This window comes from Balaenoptera musculus, chromosome 19 (assembly GCF_009873245.2).
Source record: "Balaenoptera musculus isolate JJ_BM4_2016_0621 chromosome 19, mBalMus1.pri.v3, whole genome shotgun sequence".
In the NCBI taxonomy this organism is placed as follows: domain Eukaryota; kingdom Metazoa; phylum Chordata; class Mammalia; order Artiodactyla; family Balaenopteridae; genus Balaenoptera; species Balaenoptera musculus.
The window spans coordinates 20,090,427-20,108,418 of NC_045803.1; positions in this window are offsets into that span (position 1 = coordinate 20,090,427).

Here is a 17,992-nt window from a genome sequence, read left to right on the forward strand (position 1 = left end):
GTTGGCATGTGGACATTTTAAATCAGGGGCAAGCATTTGCAAGAAAACAAAGTAGGAGTAGGAGAAAGCAAATGCATGCTCTCCTATTCTCTGTGAAATCACTTTGTTTTCCCCTTTTCTGATGCCAGGGCTCATTAATAAAAAAGGCATTGCTTTCATTTTGAAACCTCCTTTCTGCTTTGGGTCAATTCTGAAGATTTTCATAAAATGTCCCGATGATCCTTTGTTAGGAAGTCGCTGTTTGCGTTCTCAGAGGGTGGCTGGTGCTGAGTGCCCAGCCTAGGCCGGGCTCCTCTTGGTTGCCCTGAACCCTAATAGGCAGACCAGCATCTGGAATCTGGGGTTCAGAGTTTTCTCCACGTGGTGAGGACTTACACATTCCCACTTTGCGAAATCACATTATTCTAATGAGTATGCAAATGAAAGGAAAGCTGTGGGGAAGCTGGATGAGTCGCTTGTCAAAAATGTTTTACTGGGGAGGGGGTGTCGCGAAGGGGCGGGGGAGCCAAGCTCCCTCGTTTGCCGAGTGGCGTTTTCTGGGGGACTCGCGTTGGGTGGCACATGGCCAAGTCTGAAGGAAACACATCTTCATTGATGTGCCTATTGTTACTGGTTCTTATTCATGGTATTTAAACAACTCATGCAGGTTTTGACAGCATTTCCCTTTTCCTATTTACATAAGACTTATTTTGGTAAAATCTTGAAGACCAGTGGTCTAGGGAGGTGGGGGAGAGAAGCAAGGTCAAGGCAGGCTTGGGTGTGGTGCTAGCTGAACCCCCTTAAAAGCTCATGCCCAAGAAAGATGCTGAAAACATTGGTCATGGAGACACGATAAGAAGCTGTGGTCCTTCGTTAGTCTGCTGGGCAAATAAACCACTCTTTAGGGAGAGGTAGATACAGAGGGGGCAGAAGAGGATAGAAAAAGGCTTAAAAAATAAAATTAAATAAAATAAAAATAAAGTAAAATGTTTACTACAAAAAAAAAAGAGGATGTTAGAAGGCAACTTTCATTATGTCTAAAATTGATGTCTGGCCTTATGTGGCCTTGGGCTTTTATTTTCCATGGAATGGATAGGAAGTCCGGTGCTTTGTCTCTATCACCAAGAGTGGGTCTGTAAATGTCTGAGGAGTGTCTGTTGATGTCCTTACAGCGGTTTACCTGGATCCTTGGTGCTCAGACAGACAGCTGGGCACATCTCCATGAGGCCCTGTCTGACATGCGTCTTTTCAGGGTGGACCAAAGTGATCCAGGTCCCTCTGTGAATACGGGACCTGTCAGACATGTAACAAGGTAGGTTCAAAAATAAAGTTTGGCACCACTCAAAATAAAATAACAGTCCTGTGAGGGGCGCAGAGAACACCCCCAGGGGAGGGAGAGAGTTTGGAGGCTGCCATGTCAGTCAACCTGGGCTCAGGGGCCAGTAAGGAACTCAGGTCGACTCTGCACCTTTTCAACTGAGGGATGGTTCATGTATGTTGTTAATAAGATGTTAATTTTCCATAGCATGCTATTAGACTGCAACACATTTTTTAGGGAAAGATGTTATCTTTATGGAGTTGACTTATTTGCAAACTTAACATAAGCTTTCAAACCCACAGAAAATATGGCAGTGTGTTTATATTTAAAATAGATTTTTAAAAATCCAGTGAGTTACTGTGAATTTACTTACCACCCAATAATACAGGGATAAAAATAATTTATGCTCCTATTTTAATTAAAAGCAAATCATTTTTGTCAAGCAACGGGAGCTCAGTCTAGTGGTTAGAACATGCAGTGGGAGTGGTGACTCTTTTATCCTTCTTCTAGGCTGGGCGTGGACTGTCTGCCTGACTGGGGGCAGGCACTTTACTCTCCCTGAAAAGCTCTCTGCAATCCTTATAGATTGCACTAAATCCACCCAAACCACGCTGTGTTGAGTCACTAACCAAAGGCATCCCATGTGGCAAAGTCCCAAGCCCTGGTTTGAGATGTTGACAGTTGACATCAAGGACGGAGAGATGGTTTCGGGGTGGAAGGGCTGGCACCCTGGCCAGCAAGAGGGGTGTAGGATTTTCCATTTTATCACGAAGTTGGAAGTTAGAGAAGCAAAGTTGGAAGTTATGTTTGAAGGGTCTGTGGTTGATTCTCTTGGCCACTGAAAGACATCGAATGCCCATAGACACAAACATGCCAGAACCACCTCTTATTCCCAAGGCTGGCCTGTGTCTCATAGTCAAGAGGAGGGATGAGATCATAAAGGGGAGAAGTTTGGATAGAGATCATGATCATAAGAGATGCTGTAGCCCACAATCACACTTGGTCCATTTTCCCTCATCCAGCACAGGGTTATTGAGCACCAACTTTGTACTTGGTTTGGAGAGGAGCCAGGTGTGTGTGGCTGGAGCAGCTGGGGAAGACTCCGTGGCTAAGGGAGAGCATTGCTGAGTCTAGCTCAGTATTGCTGAGCATTGCTCCTTACAGGAGTTGTGTCTGTCTTCTCGGGATTACAACCATGGCCAAAGCAAGATGGCAGCCCTGAGTGATAAGTAACAGCATTCCCAGCTTGTGGTTGAGTGTTGGCTTTCATGAAGGAGATCAGAGCAGACTCCACCTATTTTCTATCACTTAGGTAGGGATTAGGATGTAATTGGCTGGTGTGTAATTGGATCCATGTAATTGGATTGGTGCAAAGAGCACTGGACTTGGAGTCTGAAAACTGGGTTTGAACTTTGAGTCATCTGCATACTTACTCTATGATCTTGGACCGAGCTCTTCATTGACACAGTGTCTGCAGCCAGGAGATGTTAAAGTTAAGATAAGATGTATGAGAACATGCTTTATAAACTATAAAGCTCAGTGCATGGAGACAGTCACTTATCTTGCTCTCTGACTTGTCACTTGAACCAGCTTATTTGTAATCTGGTAACACGAAGAAGAAATTTTGTATCTCCCTTGGAATTGAGTACGCAGGTAGGCATCAATAAACAAACATTGGTCAGTGGGTGGCAGGTGGATGGATGAATTCATATCAGCTGATTCCAGAGGTGTCTGAGACCCTCATAACAATAATGCCTGAAAAGTCACTTAAGGAGCAGAAAATTATTTGGTTGGAAAATGAGCAAGCATACCTGTCTTTTCTCTTCCTATAGTAATGAATATCTCTGTGCCATTTTGTTTTCCGCCAAGTGCAGGAGTGAAGCAGGATGGGAAGATGGCAAGAGGATCATTGCCTGGTTTCCTCATGGGGCACTTTCCCACCAGGGTGTTCTTTCTTTGTGTAATGGACCTGAAAGTTGTCCTGTTTCCTCTCCTACCCAAGCAAAAGTCACTAAATCTGCTGAATTTGGCAAAAAGTCTCCATTAAGCCATGAATGTGTTGGGTCCCATAAAGGTCTCAGACTAACAGACCAGGAGTATGACAGTTCTTGTACATGAGCCACTAGGGAACTTGGGTCTCACCTTCAGGAAATAATTAGAAAGGGCCAAGAATTTAACTGTTGTTCTCACAGTAAGTGTGACAGACTTCAGGACACAAGATTTGAATTTAGACCTGCCTGCATTTGAGTTTTTACTCTTGGTAACTTGGATAAGTAGTCTAACTTCTCTGGGCCTCCTTGTGGGTAAAATGGGTATGAATAATATCTCCTTAATATTATTGTTACAACATTTAATCATGTAAATATTTATTATTACTATCAAACATGCCTCCAAATCATTCAGAAATGGGGGAGGTCAATAGGGGTTGGCATAGTCAGGAGAAATGTCATGACAAAGGAAAACAATTAGCTGGACCATGAGGTTTCCAATCCATTTCAGAGAAGCAGAGAATGATCCTGGTAAGAGGGGAAAAACTTTTATCTTGTTGTTGCCACAGGAGCCAGGAAGGCTGTTTAAGAAGCAAAGGAAGGGACGTCCCTGATGGCGCAGTTGCTAAGACTCCGCCTGCCAATGCAGGGGACACGGGTTCAATCCCTGGTCTGGGAAGATCCCACATGCTGTGGAGCAACTAAGCCCATGCGCCACAACTACTGAAGCCCGTGTGCCTAGAGCCCGTGCTCCGCAAAAAGAAGCCACCGCAATGAGAAGCCTGCACACCACAACGAAGAGTCGCCCCCACTCAACACAACAAGAGGAAGCCCATGTGCAGCAACAAAGACCCAATGCAGCCAAAAAAATAGATAAATAAAACAAACCAAAGCAAACAAACAAACAAAAAAACTCAGTGGCTTAAATAAACAATCATTTATTAAAAAAAAAAAAAGAAGCAAAGGAGGGAACAGAGAAGCCAGGCACCCTGTCTCACAGGACATCAGTTGAAACATCTGGGGGGAGAGGAAACCAAGAAATTCAACAACCAGATAGTAACTAGAAGTTGAGAGTAGAGGGTTAGGGGTGTCAGGCTGGGGAATACTTGAGGGCTGTCTATTCACTCATTCAACAAAAAGTTATGGAGCATCTTCTCTGTGCCCTGGCAATGTAGTTTAAAAATAATCCCTTCTAGAGCTCACATTCTAGTAGGAAGGAGATGGAATGCAATTAAGCAGTTAAATAAGCTGTGCAACATAATAAAATATTCTAAGTTCTGGAGCAAGGGGCCTATGGAGTGTCAGTGGAAAGGGGGTTGATCAGTTTAAAATTTGGTGGTTAAGGAAATCTTCACATTGAAGGTGACATTTGAGCAAAGACTTGAAGAAGGTGACTCAGGGAGACCAATGAAGAGGCTAACACAAGAATACAGATGAGCAAGGATAATTTTTAGGTCACAATGGCTGCTGCCATGCTCTTTAGAGCTGCTGAAGGGCCATCAGGGTTGGCTAATAGGCTGGATGTGGGTGAGAGAGAAAGAGAATAGTTGGGGTGGTTCCAAATTTGGGGGCTGGGTAAAGTAAGGATTGAAGTGCAGTTGACTGAGATATAGAAATCTGTGCAGGAGTAGGTTGGATGGGAGACGAAAATTAGAGCTCAATCTGGGATACATTAAATGTGTGAATGCCCATTAGACAGGCAAATGGCATCCCAGGTAAGTGGTTGGATATACGGTTCTGAAGTTCAAGGGAGAGGTCCTGGCTGGAGTTATAAATTTGTTGAGTTTATCAGCATACAGATGGAATTTAAAGCTGTGAAACTAGATGTACTCATCAATGGAGTGAATATACAGAGATGAGAAAAAGGGTCCAAGGACTGAACTTTGAAGCACCTTCCCACTGAGATTGAGAAAAGGAGGAGGATTCAGCAAAGGAGACTGAAAAGTTGCAACCAGTAATGTAGGAGGAAAACCAAGAGTGTTGTGTTCTGGAAGCCAAATGAAGAAAATTTTCTAAAAAGAGGGAATAATCAATTGCACCAAAGGCTGCAGATATGTCAAACCCATAAGGGCTGAGAATTTACCTTTGGATTTAGCAACATGGAGATCATCATTGACCTTGAGTCTACTGAGAGTGGCCAACATATGTATACTAGAGCATTTTATTGAATTAGGTGCAAAAGATCTGAGTTTTGGACCCAGGTTCACCCCATTCTTTTCTGTGTGACTTTGGGAAAACTACTTGGTCTGTCAGGATCTTGTTTGTTTTTCTTTCATCTGTAAATGTGAGATGATATTAAATACTGTTCATCTGTATCTCAGGTTTTTATGATCTAGGGTCAGTCTACCTTGTAAGATATAATCAGAGTGACTATTATTGATTTGAATAACCTATGGAAAGCTTTGTGCACCTCTAAGCTATCTGGAGAGAATGTATTATTACATTATCATAAGCATGTGTAGCACCAACTTTCTACCTCAGGATCCCATGCTGTTGTCTTCTGGTGTTAAATGCAGAGTTGTCTGTTTCTTTAATTGTTGTCCCTGTGCAAAAACTTACAAAATAAAACACAAAACAGAATGAAATATAAACAGAAAAGGAGAGATAGAGGACATTAACATCAAAGCAATGCAAAACAGCTTAAACGTTTTATAAATTATTTATTTTTCTTAAGAGACTTCCAGCCACTCCAGTTGGCTTGGCCGGAAGAAGAACATCTTCTCTGTTCTTTGCTATTTTCTTTCAGGAACAAACCCCCTTTGTATTAGTCAGGTTAGGCTAGGATATGCTATAGTAACAAAAAGCTCCAAAATATCATGGATTAACTCAACAAAAGTGCTCACAAATGCAATTCCACTGTAGGTCTTCAGGATGACCTTCTTCTAGGGATAACTCAGCAATCCAGGCTTCACCTTCTTAACATGAGATCTCCCCAGTTTTTGTGATGGGAGAGGAGAGTGCAGCAACCAAATCTTGTGCCCCAGAGGTGGCTATGTTACTTCTGCTCACAACTCATTGGTTTTAGTTAGCTATAAGGCCACTCAACTTACAAGGGGGTTGAGACACATAGGGGACACATGGACAATTAGGCAGGTATGGCTGTTTCTGCCACATTCCTTCAAAATCCTCTCATTTTCATATGCAGAGTCATTTGTTTTCCCCAAATTTAGTTTCTAACATCCTTCTTCAGGCTTTAAACAAATCAACATCCTTCTCTTGTCTCTGGGCTCTGTCTGGGATTGGGAGGAAGATGCAGGAGATGGGGCGAGCTTGTTCGTTAGATAAATTATAATGACCAAGTGGGCCAACGGTTGTGAGTGCCCCTTGCAGATTGTAAAGCATCACAGTCACAAAAAACATTTCTATAGCACTCACTCAGTACCAAGGCTTCACAGGAATTAATGCAATTCATCTTCACAAAAACTCATGAGTCAAGCACCATTACTAGCTCCACATTGCAGATTAGAAAACTGAGGTAAGGAGAAATTAATTAACTTTTCCAAGGTCATACTGGTAATAAGTATCAGAGCTGGGATTCAAGTGCAAGCTGTCTGACCCCAGAATCTTGATCATTAGAGTACATTGCCTCTTTGCAGAGTTGAGCACTACAAAAATATGCACAAAAATGTGCATCTTCCCATCCCTAATGGAGTATATTTACCACAGTTCTGAGGCTGTAGTATCCAGATTGTAGCAGCAAGATACTGGGAAATGATCCCTACTAATAGGGCTCTCTGCTTTTTTGCTTTTGTAGGTGTGACTGCAGACAAGGGTGCTTTGGGAAGTGGGTTGTGAGATCAACATTATGAATGTTCACCAATATCTGCTTTTTTCCTACCTCTGGCATGTGGAAAATGATAATTCCTCATCCCCGAAGTTAGGAAGGACCATGTGATTAATTCTGGCCAAAAAAAAAAAAAACCAAAAACTGATGTGTCAATTCTGGTGAAAGCATTTAAGAACTAGTCCTTGCTAGAAATGCTTTCTTCCTCAGTGATTAGGAAAGCATGTAATTCTATGGAGATAACATCAGACCAAAGCAGATTCTCTTGCTACACCATCACAGGGAGGACACCTGTTTCTTCAGAGAGTTCCCTGGGCCTACAGTGGCATTGCAAGAGCAAGAAATAAAATTTCATTTTAAGCTTCTGAGATTTTGAGCTATTATGTTACTGAAGCAAAACTCAACTTAGGCTGACTGATGTAGGCAGTATTTTGAAATGTGAATCAGGGTGGATTTTGAGGTGGGTTGGACAAGAAGGAGGGAAAATAGGATGAGAATTTTGTTGTCACTTAGTCTATTTCTTTTCTGAGCATTTAGAAATATAAATTACTTTGAACCTTTTCTTGTTTTATCTTGGCAGTTGGGGTCAGTTCCTCTAAAAGTTGTCTCCACTTTGCCACAGAGGCTTCTCAGGGGCAGCATGGGGGAGAAGCCGGGCATCTGGGGTTATACTTGGAACTCCTACGACATTCCTCTCTGAACTCCTAATGTCCTGTCTCTTGGGAAGGGCTAAAGACCACGCGTGAAAACTCATTTCTTGGATTTCTGCCTTGGAGGCAATATTTTCCCAGTAGGTCACGGAAATTGAAGTTGTCAGTAAAATGTATCCATTTCATTCTTTAGAGCTTTTCTGGAGAATGATAATGCGGTGTAATCCTTGACACCCTGCTTATCTCCCATCCTTTTCCCAATCTCTCAACAGCCACTTCACAAGGTACCAGGAATGATGGTTCCCAAACCTTGGCGATTAGCATTTCCTCAAGCAATTTAACACGGGCTTCATGCAAAATAGAAGGGGAGTCTTCGAATACGTCTAAGATGGCTTCAGTTCTCTCTGCACTGCAACATCAGCTTCAGGGTTTGATTTGTAATACTGAGGAAATCCAAAATCAGAGGGACTCTTGAGAAGATTAGCAGCGTTTTCATGCAAGAGAGGAAAACGAATATCTTCTCTGATATTCCCATTGTCTTCCTAGTTACCCTCTCCAGGGCCTTCCCTTTCTCTCCCTTTACACTTCCTGGTAAAGTCCATAGCTTATAACGAATGTTGTTCGAAACTCATATTCTAGAAGCCAAACGATCTCTCCCCTTTTTCCCCTAAGAAAAAACCTTAGGAAAGAAGGGCTGAGTTGATGCGTGGAATGATTTCTCAGGTTTGAGCCCTGGAGTCCCTTCCTTACTCACAAAGCATTTGTTCTTTTAAAGGAACCAATATGTTTGTGTAACTGATGTGAAACAAGCTTGACTCCAAAAAGATTTAGCTTAATATCTGCCTATGCATTCCGGGGGCTGCCCGTCTGCAGGATGTGCATTCAGGGCCTTGGCGGTGGCACAACTCGTCACGTATGATATCAGGTACGTAAATGTGACGTGATGCCCATGTACTCTTGAGGGTAATTCGATGTGCCAGCCAGCTCGATGGGCAGAGAAGCTATAAACATAGTTGTCACCAGCGAGAAAGAGCGCCGGGTCGAAGGCAGGCTGGAGAAGCAGGCAGCATTGGAACCTGTCTCTGAGCCCTAATGAAAGTGTTAATTAGCGTATTACAGAATTTACGGTGAGAGCAGCCCCTCCGCCAGGCCCCTCGGTGACACGCTCTTCATTAACCACTTCTTTCTCTGGCCCTCGCTTCTCCAGCATCCTTTTCCCATCAAGGCACATTCAGGGAGGAGGGAGGCAGACGGAACCGTGCTACAAAGGGAGGCTTTTGGGGGGCTTTGCTAAAAAGAGAAGGCCAATCGGGCACATGGCTGTCTGATGTTTATAGGAATAAGTACACATTTAATCTACATAATCGTTAATCTTCCTTTATGTAAAAATGATTAGTAAATAGGGTTTTTAAGCAACTGTTTAGTTTACACATTGGCATCATAGATTAACATATTTCTAAGACACTTGATTTTATCACTCTGCCTAATGATTTGTCACATGATTTATTGGGTAATATGATAAATCATGTGCAATTTATTGTTTATCCTATAAAGAGTGCAACAATTCGTTAAACAGTGATGAAACCCAGACGTTTCCTGTGCAGCACTCAGGAAACCTTGTTGTCTGCTGCATTCAGTGGGGCGAGCATTCCCCCAGGATAGGGTGCCCAGGTTCAGAGCACGGGGCAGTTAGACTGAGCTTAAATTAAATAGTTTTAGAAAATAATGGTGCAGTCATAATCTTATACTCTAGCCATATTTATTTTATATGGAAAAATAAAGTCTAAAGCATGATGGGTGTTAAATCCACGGATTTATTTGTGATAATAAATGTGGCATTCTTTGTTACGAAGGCATTAAACTTAATGGCAATGTCTCATGATACTGCATGGCAGTTGTGTTTCCCTGTCTCTGGCTGCATTTCAGGCCAAAGCACCTGCTGAAAGGCTTTCTGGAACATTTCTGGGTATTCCCCAAGCTCAGAGGACTTCTTGGTGGCAGGCACCGAACTGAGGGCAGAGCCAGAGCCAGGGTCCAAAGTGGGGTCCTGATCACTGATTTTAAACTTCCTCCCAGAAACATAGGGTCAAGAGAGCTGACCACTCCTCTCACCTTGTGGGGAGGGACCAGGGAATGCCCAGCTCTTCCAGACCTGGCCGCTTGCCCTCCTGTCTCTTAGTTCTTTGCTGTCCCTTCCTTTCTGTGCAGGTGTGTTTGCCTGCCCAGCTACCTGGCTGCCTTCTTCTGGCAAGAGAATCTAATTCTTATTCCTTCACTCTCAGTACCAGTGACCTCCCCAGCTCACCTGTGGCTCAAGCATGCATATGTCGCCTTAAACTTCAACAGTCAGAGCAGACATCATCCACTGACCGTTCAGATTGTGTGGGTTTGGAGCACAGGACCCAGGTGAGGCCAATCAGAGCTGGAATTAGTGGAAATAGCCTGAGGAAAGTGCCCAACAGTAGAAGTAAGGCTGGAACTGTTGGTGGCCACCTTGTCCTCCCAAAGACATAGAGAAAGTGCCCCTGAGAGTGAAGCTAGAACAGGTGATGACTGGAGAGACCCAGTCCTGTGTTAGTTAGTATATTACATGTTAAGTAGAATATGATGTTGCATGAGCCCCTGGATCCAGCCCTACCTGAAACAGGAACACCCTAGGACTTACTTGTTCTTGTGTTCTTTTTGTTCTAGCCAGTTTGGCATAGATTTACAATTTTAAAAAATTTAAAAATGAATATATATATACAAGCTCTCCCATAAGGCTGGGTCCATATGTTTTCATCAGGAAAGCTTCTTATATGGAGAAGAGACATTTCACTCCCTAATTTCCTTTCACCATCTCTAACAATGGCACACACACTGTGATTCTCTGAGCACAGGCTTCATCAGAGGTGCCCTGTGGCTCTCACCTCACCCAGAATAGTCCCACCTTGACCTGTTTGATATACTGGACCTCTATGTCAAATTTCACTTTAAAAATAAGTTCAGCTATTACAAATTGAAGTATGTGGCACTTTATCTAGAGTGTAAGCTCCTGCAAAAAATGCACAGTACATTGTACATTGTGTATGGTGTATGGCACATGGTACCAAGCGTGATGCATTTTTACTTGGAAGGCCCTCAATAAATATAGACTAATTCTTTGAATAATTGGGGGAAAGTGAAGGCAATCTGAGTGTGAATGACACATTTATTAAGCTGTCAAGAGGCTAAGCAGGACTTTAATAGAGGCTGTGTATTTTTAATGCAGAGGATGTATGGTAGATTAAAGACTGCTACAAATTCTTTGCTATTCCTCCTATTGAAAGCTGGAGTCTAATTTCCCTCTCCTTGAGCCTGGGATGGCTTTAGTGACTTTCTAGTGACTTTTTTAAGTGACTTTTTTTAGTGTGGCAGAAAGGATGTTCTGGCTCTTCATTGCTAGGTCCTGAGAAACTTGTAGCTTCTGCCTGGTCCACTTATAACACTTACCCTGGAGGAAGCCAGTCTCCATGGAAGAAGCCCTCATGTCCTGAGACTGCCATGCTGTGAGGAAGCCCAACCTAGCTGTGTCGGGGGGCCACAGGGAGGGGGGCCTGGCCAGCTCCCAGCTCTCCAGTCATTCCGGCCCAGGCACCAGTCACATGAGTGAAGAGACCTTTGGACGACTCCAGCCCCATCATCTGACTGTAACCGCAGAAGAGACTGGGAGCAGGAACTGTCTAGTTAACACACAGAAGTAGGAAAAGTAATGAGATATTGCTGTTCAGTTTGGGGTGGTTTGCTGTATAGCAATAGACAACCAGAGCTGGGAGGAAGCTCCTTTATCACACACACAGCACATGTGATTCCCAGTGTTGTAGGGACTTTGAATTACGTGATCTCTCATGTCCCTTCAATCTTCAGAGCACAATGGCCCCACAGATCCTTAGGGCTGATGGTGTCTGTTCCCATTCTGGCCCACATCCTGGCTGGGAGTGCCTGATGCAACAGAAGGACCCCAGACTTCGAGTGAGGGCACCTGCGTTCCTCCCTTTTTCTGCCAGTAAGGAGCTGGCATCTTTGGAAGAGCAGTTTTCCTCTCCTTCTATGGGTCTCAGCTCCTAGGACTGAGGTCACGTGTCCTGTCCTCAAGAAGCCCTTCTAGACCTTCCATCTAAGAGGAAGCCTGTCTCTCCACTCTCATCCATCTGCTATCACATCACTCCATTCAGTTTTTATCAGAACACCTGGTATCATTCTGAATCTGGAATAGCCTTACTGATTTGCTTTATTAATTTTCTTTGGTTTTCCATAGAATGGGAACACAGGGACAACAGAGACCTTGGCTTGAGCTCCATGGATAATGTTGAACATGGATAATATTGTTACAATGAATGGGCAGGCTCCCATCCCACAGTGCACTCGCTGTAAAGCATCTCTGGTGCCTTCCAGCTTGGACAGTCGTAGATCTTAGGATTTGAGGACTAAAGAGCTTGGGACAGGCCAGGAACAAGGATATTATGTAGCCTACAAGGAATTAGAGCATGAGAGCAGTGGTCCCTACCTAACAACATCTCTTTTGGGGGATGCCCAGAAGACCTCAGGGGCTCCCCGAAGCGCTCAGCTAACCAAATTGTAGTGGCCGGGGGTGAGTCTTTGGCCAGTTTCAGGTCCTCCCACCCCTGAGGAGCTTGTAAGTTTAGGAATGTGTTTATGCCACATCCCTCTTAATCCCTCATAAAATACTATTTGCCAATAATGTCACCCTGTAATTACATTTGCTGAACTCGCTCTGCCTGTGTGTATGCTCTTTTTTCATTATGTAGCTTCAACCTTTATAATGTTACCAATTGACACCATAATTAGTATAGTTTACTGCAGCACTGATTATGAGGGACCTCCTTGTCAATCAGCCTGTGTTTGCTTCTGTCTGAGGAGCCATTATTCCTTTACCTCCAAGCCTTGGCTAATTTTCAGGGGTGCAGGGCAGTGTGTGTGAGAAAGGGGTGCTTCCAGGGCTGACTTGCACTTGACCGGCCAGCTCTTAAGTGGTCACTTTGCTTCCAGCCTTATGACATGTGGTCCTTAGCCAGAGCTCTGGGAGGAGGAGAAGCCCTTTGGGCCTGTGTGAAGGGTCAGGGCACCACGGGCCACTCCATCCTCTCCCCAAGGGGCCCCGAGGTCCAAGCTCTCTGGGGCTCCTTCCCCCACCCAGCTCTCCCCCTGCCCTACCTGCCTCCAGGGGCTTCAAAGAGCTAACAGATGTGGAAGAGCTTTTGAAATAAGCGTGCCATATAAATTCAAGGTGTTTGGGAATGGTTTTCTCATAAACCTGCCAACACTATCTTTCTGGAAAAGACAGAAGTCACAAATCCACTCTCGTTTTAATTTACCCTGGTATTTCCTCAGCAGATGGCTAAAGAGCTGTTTGTCATGTGTCCTCTGTTCCCGTACCTAGAGGCTAGCACCTTCCCTGGAAACCCCAAGGACCAGGCCTCCCGAAAGCATGGGTCCGGTTTCCTGTGGTGCCCCCAAAGTTCATGTTGGGTGGAAGGCCAGCACCCCTCCGGTCCCCCAAGTTCCCAGTACCCTTTCCAGGGCTGTCTGACTGCCCTCCCACGGGATGTCTCTGAAAGTCAGATACTTCTCCTTGTGTGACCCCGTGGAGAGTACACCCAGGCATGACCTACCTGCCTTCCAGAAGCAGGAAGAAGTCCGTCCCTGAGGCTCCTGGGCCCTGTGTCCCATGGCATGTAGGTCACTACCACCATTGCCGCTGGCTGCATATCTGTCTGTCCCACACCCGGGCCCTAAGTCCGGGCTGGAGCTGGGGGAGAATGAGGAAATCCAACTTCAGCTGAAGGTCAAGGCTTATTCTCCAATCCAGCTCAAGGAGCCATGAAGGCTAAGCATCTCTCTCTCTGCCTCCTGGCTCCGTTTCTCACTTCCTTCAAATCCGGAGATGGCAAAATGGCTAAAGGTGAAAGTAATTTAGACCTTTACTTTAACTGCCTCCCAGGTAACGTTTTTGGGGACAATTCTCTTACTGCTGTACAACGAGCTTCCATGGCAGGAAGCTCCATCGTCCACATGTAGCCCCTGACACTCCAGAACACCCCACCTGCTGCTCAAACCAGCCTCCCCATGCCTTTCATCTGTAAGTCCCGATTTTGCCCTTGGACACTGCACAGAGCACGGTTGTTTCTCTGTTTCTCTAGAATCCGCCCCACACCTTTTGTTTTTCCTTTAGCTCATCTGTCTCCCTCTCAGGATACCTGAGGTACAAATTCCGAGGGTTGGCCTTTCACACTTGTCATGGCAGCGACCAATAAATCACGTAGAATCTCAGCCTGCCTTCTGGAAACATGTGGCCGCTCTTGTTTTCCAAGGTCTAGCCTTTCTTTTCTATTCTTCTGGTGACCTAACACACACCCGTGTCTGGACGTTGCTGCTTGGGTGTTAAACAAACACCTACCATGCAGCAGCTGCACTGCAGACGGTGGGGAAGCTCGTGAGGTCATCCCTTCCCCTTCTGGGACCCAGAGGCTGGCTGAGGAGGACGAGTTAGAGATTCACAGGGCCTGTTCTAACTTCAGGAGCTGAGAGCAGGGGTCAGGTGGAGGTGGCAGGAGCCAAGCGTCATGGTTCTCTTTGCCTGTGCCTAGGGTGACACTGTGGACTTCCAACCACATGCCAGTTCTTTCTCTTCCTGGTCACCAAATCCCCTCATTTTCCTTCCCGACATCTTCTTTCCCCATCACTGCTACTTGGAACTGAAACTCCTCTCTCTGAAGAGTCCTGACTCCGCCCCTTAACACCTCCGTCCTCCTCATGACCCTCCTTGACTCTGTTTTCTTTCCAAAGCACCCCAGTCTCATTTTGGGAACTTGGAGGTGCAGGGGTCTTAGCAGGCAAGCTCACCTTCCAACAGAGATGGAAAAAAGCATTTTGTAAACATCAGAGCAGATTCAAACTCCCAGCGGATGCGCATGTAATGTGGCTTATGCTAGATTACTCTTGCTTAAGTTAGAGTCTGTGATTTAGCATTCCTGTTTAGCTGCCGAATTCCACGGAGGATATTGCTGGATCCCAAATCTTTTGTCAGTGTAATTGAGCATAACATCTTTTCAGGTTTGTATTTCAAAAGATGCATTATCTCCTCTCATCCATTTGTTCTATTTGAGCTATTCAAAACTTTTAGCCTGCCCCATCCCTTGGAAGGAATTTGAGTTTTAGCCTGATAATTTATGTTTATGCTGAGAATGAGATCTCCTTTCTGCACCCAGAATGATGAATAGACTTCTCTCTGTAAATTAGTGCGGGAGAGGATATAGGTAAATCGCTAACTTTCACTTTGTTCCAATGATTTCTTCAAGCTCTGTCTTATTCGTGCTCCCTAGTTGCACGATTTTACCTGGACCTCATGCCCTTTGACGGCATAAAAGTCCTCATCCTTGTTCCCCACCTCCTGACAACCCTCCTTTAGGAGCAAGGATCAGCCAACCGCTCCCTCCCCCCAGCCAAATCCAGCCAGCTGCCTGTTTTCATATATGCCTGTGGACGAAGAATGGTTTTAAAATTTTTTTAAAGGTTGAAAAACTCAAAAGGAGAATAATATTTTGTGACACGTGAAAATTATACGACATTCAAATTTTAGTGTCCCTAAATATTAAATTCTGTTGGAACACAGCCGCACTCATACATCTATGTGTTGTCTAGCTGATTTCACAGTACCATGGCAGACTTGAGTAGCTTCGACAGAGACCTTATGCCCGGCAAAGCCTAAAATATTTGCTATCTGGCCATTTGCACGACAAATTCACCAACTACTGCATTAGAGAAAGAATGAGAGTTCCCTTGTGCCTCAGGTGGATATTTGGGTTTTCGGATGCCTGGCTTCATTTGCTTGTCTGTTAGTTATCACATCTTAATTTCCCTTGGAGAACTCTCCCTCTGTCACTCTCAGCCCATATGCTTGAATGGTTTGATCCTCCCTCAGTCTGGTCCCACCCACAGATGGAGTATGTGACTTAAGCTGGAGCCAATCACCTCAGCACACTCCCCCCAGAGCACATGGATTGGTTCAAGATAGTCACTTGACTCAACTGGACAAGTAGGGTCTGTGTCGGGGCTTCCAGGGGAAAAGCAGATGCTCTTTCTTTGAGATGTGAATCAGTGCATGCAGAGGTGGAAGAAACTACAGGCATCTTGTGATAATGAAGGACGTGATAAGGGAGTTAGAACTAGTGGCTTTTTTTCAGTCCCGAATGAAGTCAGACCTGATGTCCCTACCACTTGTCTGGTTAAGCCCATGAGTTTTTGCTTAAATCTGTGTTTCTGTGGTTAGTGCATGGCATTTGTCATATGTGACCCTTACACTAAAGGCCTGGCTCACATCAGCCTGTTGATCATGGGCTGGTAATGGGCTGGCCTGAGAGACCCCCATCACTGGACCAGACACCAGCTTCCATTAAAGCCAAGATTTGAGTTGATCTCAAAACCTCAGGTGGACTGCTCATGCCTTCCTAGAAGTGATGGGAGCACAGCTCTGGACCACAGCATGGTCTGCAACAGTGAGAGGGGGTGGGCGACTGAGCTGCTGCGGCAGAGGTACCATCACCAGCACCACCTGAGCACCAACTATCTCTGAGGAGGGCTTTGGGTTGTGCTGACTGGCACAGAAACCCAGTGGTAAAGGGGAAAGGCTAGGGCTGCACGGCTGGCTTTGTGGGCAGCCTTGATACTTCATGGGCTGTAGGGTCCCAAACAAGTCACCTCATCTCCATGGAACTTGGGGTTGTCCTCAATGGGAGTCATAATAACACCTGTCTTCCCTTGAGTGTTGTAAAAAGTAATCCAGATAATCCAGATGAAAGCAGTGTGTAAACAGTAAGGCAATGAATGAACACTGCTGGTGGTTCCTGTACCCCAAACCAAGTCCTGCTCTGTCCACTACAGGACTTGAGGGGAAGGAAAGTAAGGCTCGAGTGTGGATGGAAGTGTCTCTTCTCCCTTTCCTAGTCCTCATCTCAACATGCTGCAGAAGTGGATGAGGCGGGTGTCATTAGCCCTATTTGAGGGAGGAAGAAGCTGAGATTAGGGGGGTGGCATGGCTTGTCTGACCTCTCACAGCTGGAACAACACCAGCTCTTCAGAATCTTAGTCCAGGCATTTACAGTAGTCTTGCCTTCAGAAACAAAGTCTGGAAGAAGTCAGAGCAGCCTGTGATTGCCCTTCCCATTATGGACCAGTTGTCAGCAGGATACACATGTGAACTGACAATGCTAAGAGTATGTCCTGGCCCAGCCCCGTCTGCCCACCCACCCACAGTGCCCAGGGATGTGGCTGGCTCTGGCAGGGTGTGGTCTGTGGCAATGATAGAGATGGGGTTCTTCTGGGTGCCCTCCATGTTGCAGACGACTCTGGGGTTTCATGGACAATTAAACGGATCCAGAAAACATGTGGCTGCTTGAGGTTTAAAAGAATCCATGCATATGGACTCAATTTCCTCTCTAGCATGAGTGTGTTTAAGCATAGAGGAAGAAATGCCTGGGATAGATGAATTTCAAGTGTCTGAAATCTCTAGCACCCAGACTCCCTCTCTGTGATGGCCCATTGCTTTTACATAGTATTCACTCTAGGTCTTTGGTTGCCTCAGAAAGGCCTATCCAGCATTATGCCAGGACTTGACCCCTTCGTAGCAGGATGCTTCTAAAAACTAGGTTGTGCAGTGAGACTTACTTGGACCCTCCTTTTGATTCTTCAAAATGGGTCCAGTTTGGATGGCTCATGGTGGTATTTCCTGCCCATATGGAAGATGCTGGGAAACAAGCTGGGTGTCTGAGATCTTCAGAGATAGACATTTCAGCCAAAGCCCAGGGCAATGGTCCAGGGTCCATGAATGGAGAGAGACAGGCATGGCAGCCCGCTGAGGGGGTACCTCCAGCTCAAGGCCCTTCTAGAGAAAGTCCTTCACATCAGTTCAGGGGAGATGGGATGAGGAAGGAAGACTGAGAGGAGAGATGGGTGGCGGCTAGAGAGGGTGGCTCTGAATGCAGCCCTGGAGAAGGGAAGCTCCTTTCCTCAAATCCAATCAAGCCTGCACACACTGCCAGGTTCTAGAACACGGCCCAGCATTGTATGGAGGAAGGCACTGGAAGGAAGAGAGGTCTTCATGAAGGAGGTCAGTTGTCAACATTCTCAGCCCCAAACAAGGAGCAGGTGCATATGAGGGAGCGGGCAAGCGGGTTGCTGGGTGATGGAGAAGGTCGCTGGCCTGGAGTCAGGAGGCACAGCCTGCAGAGAGGACATC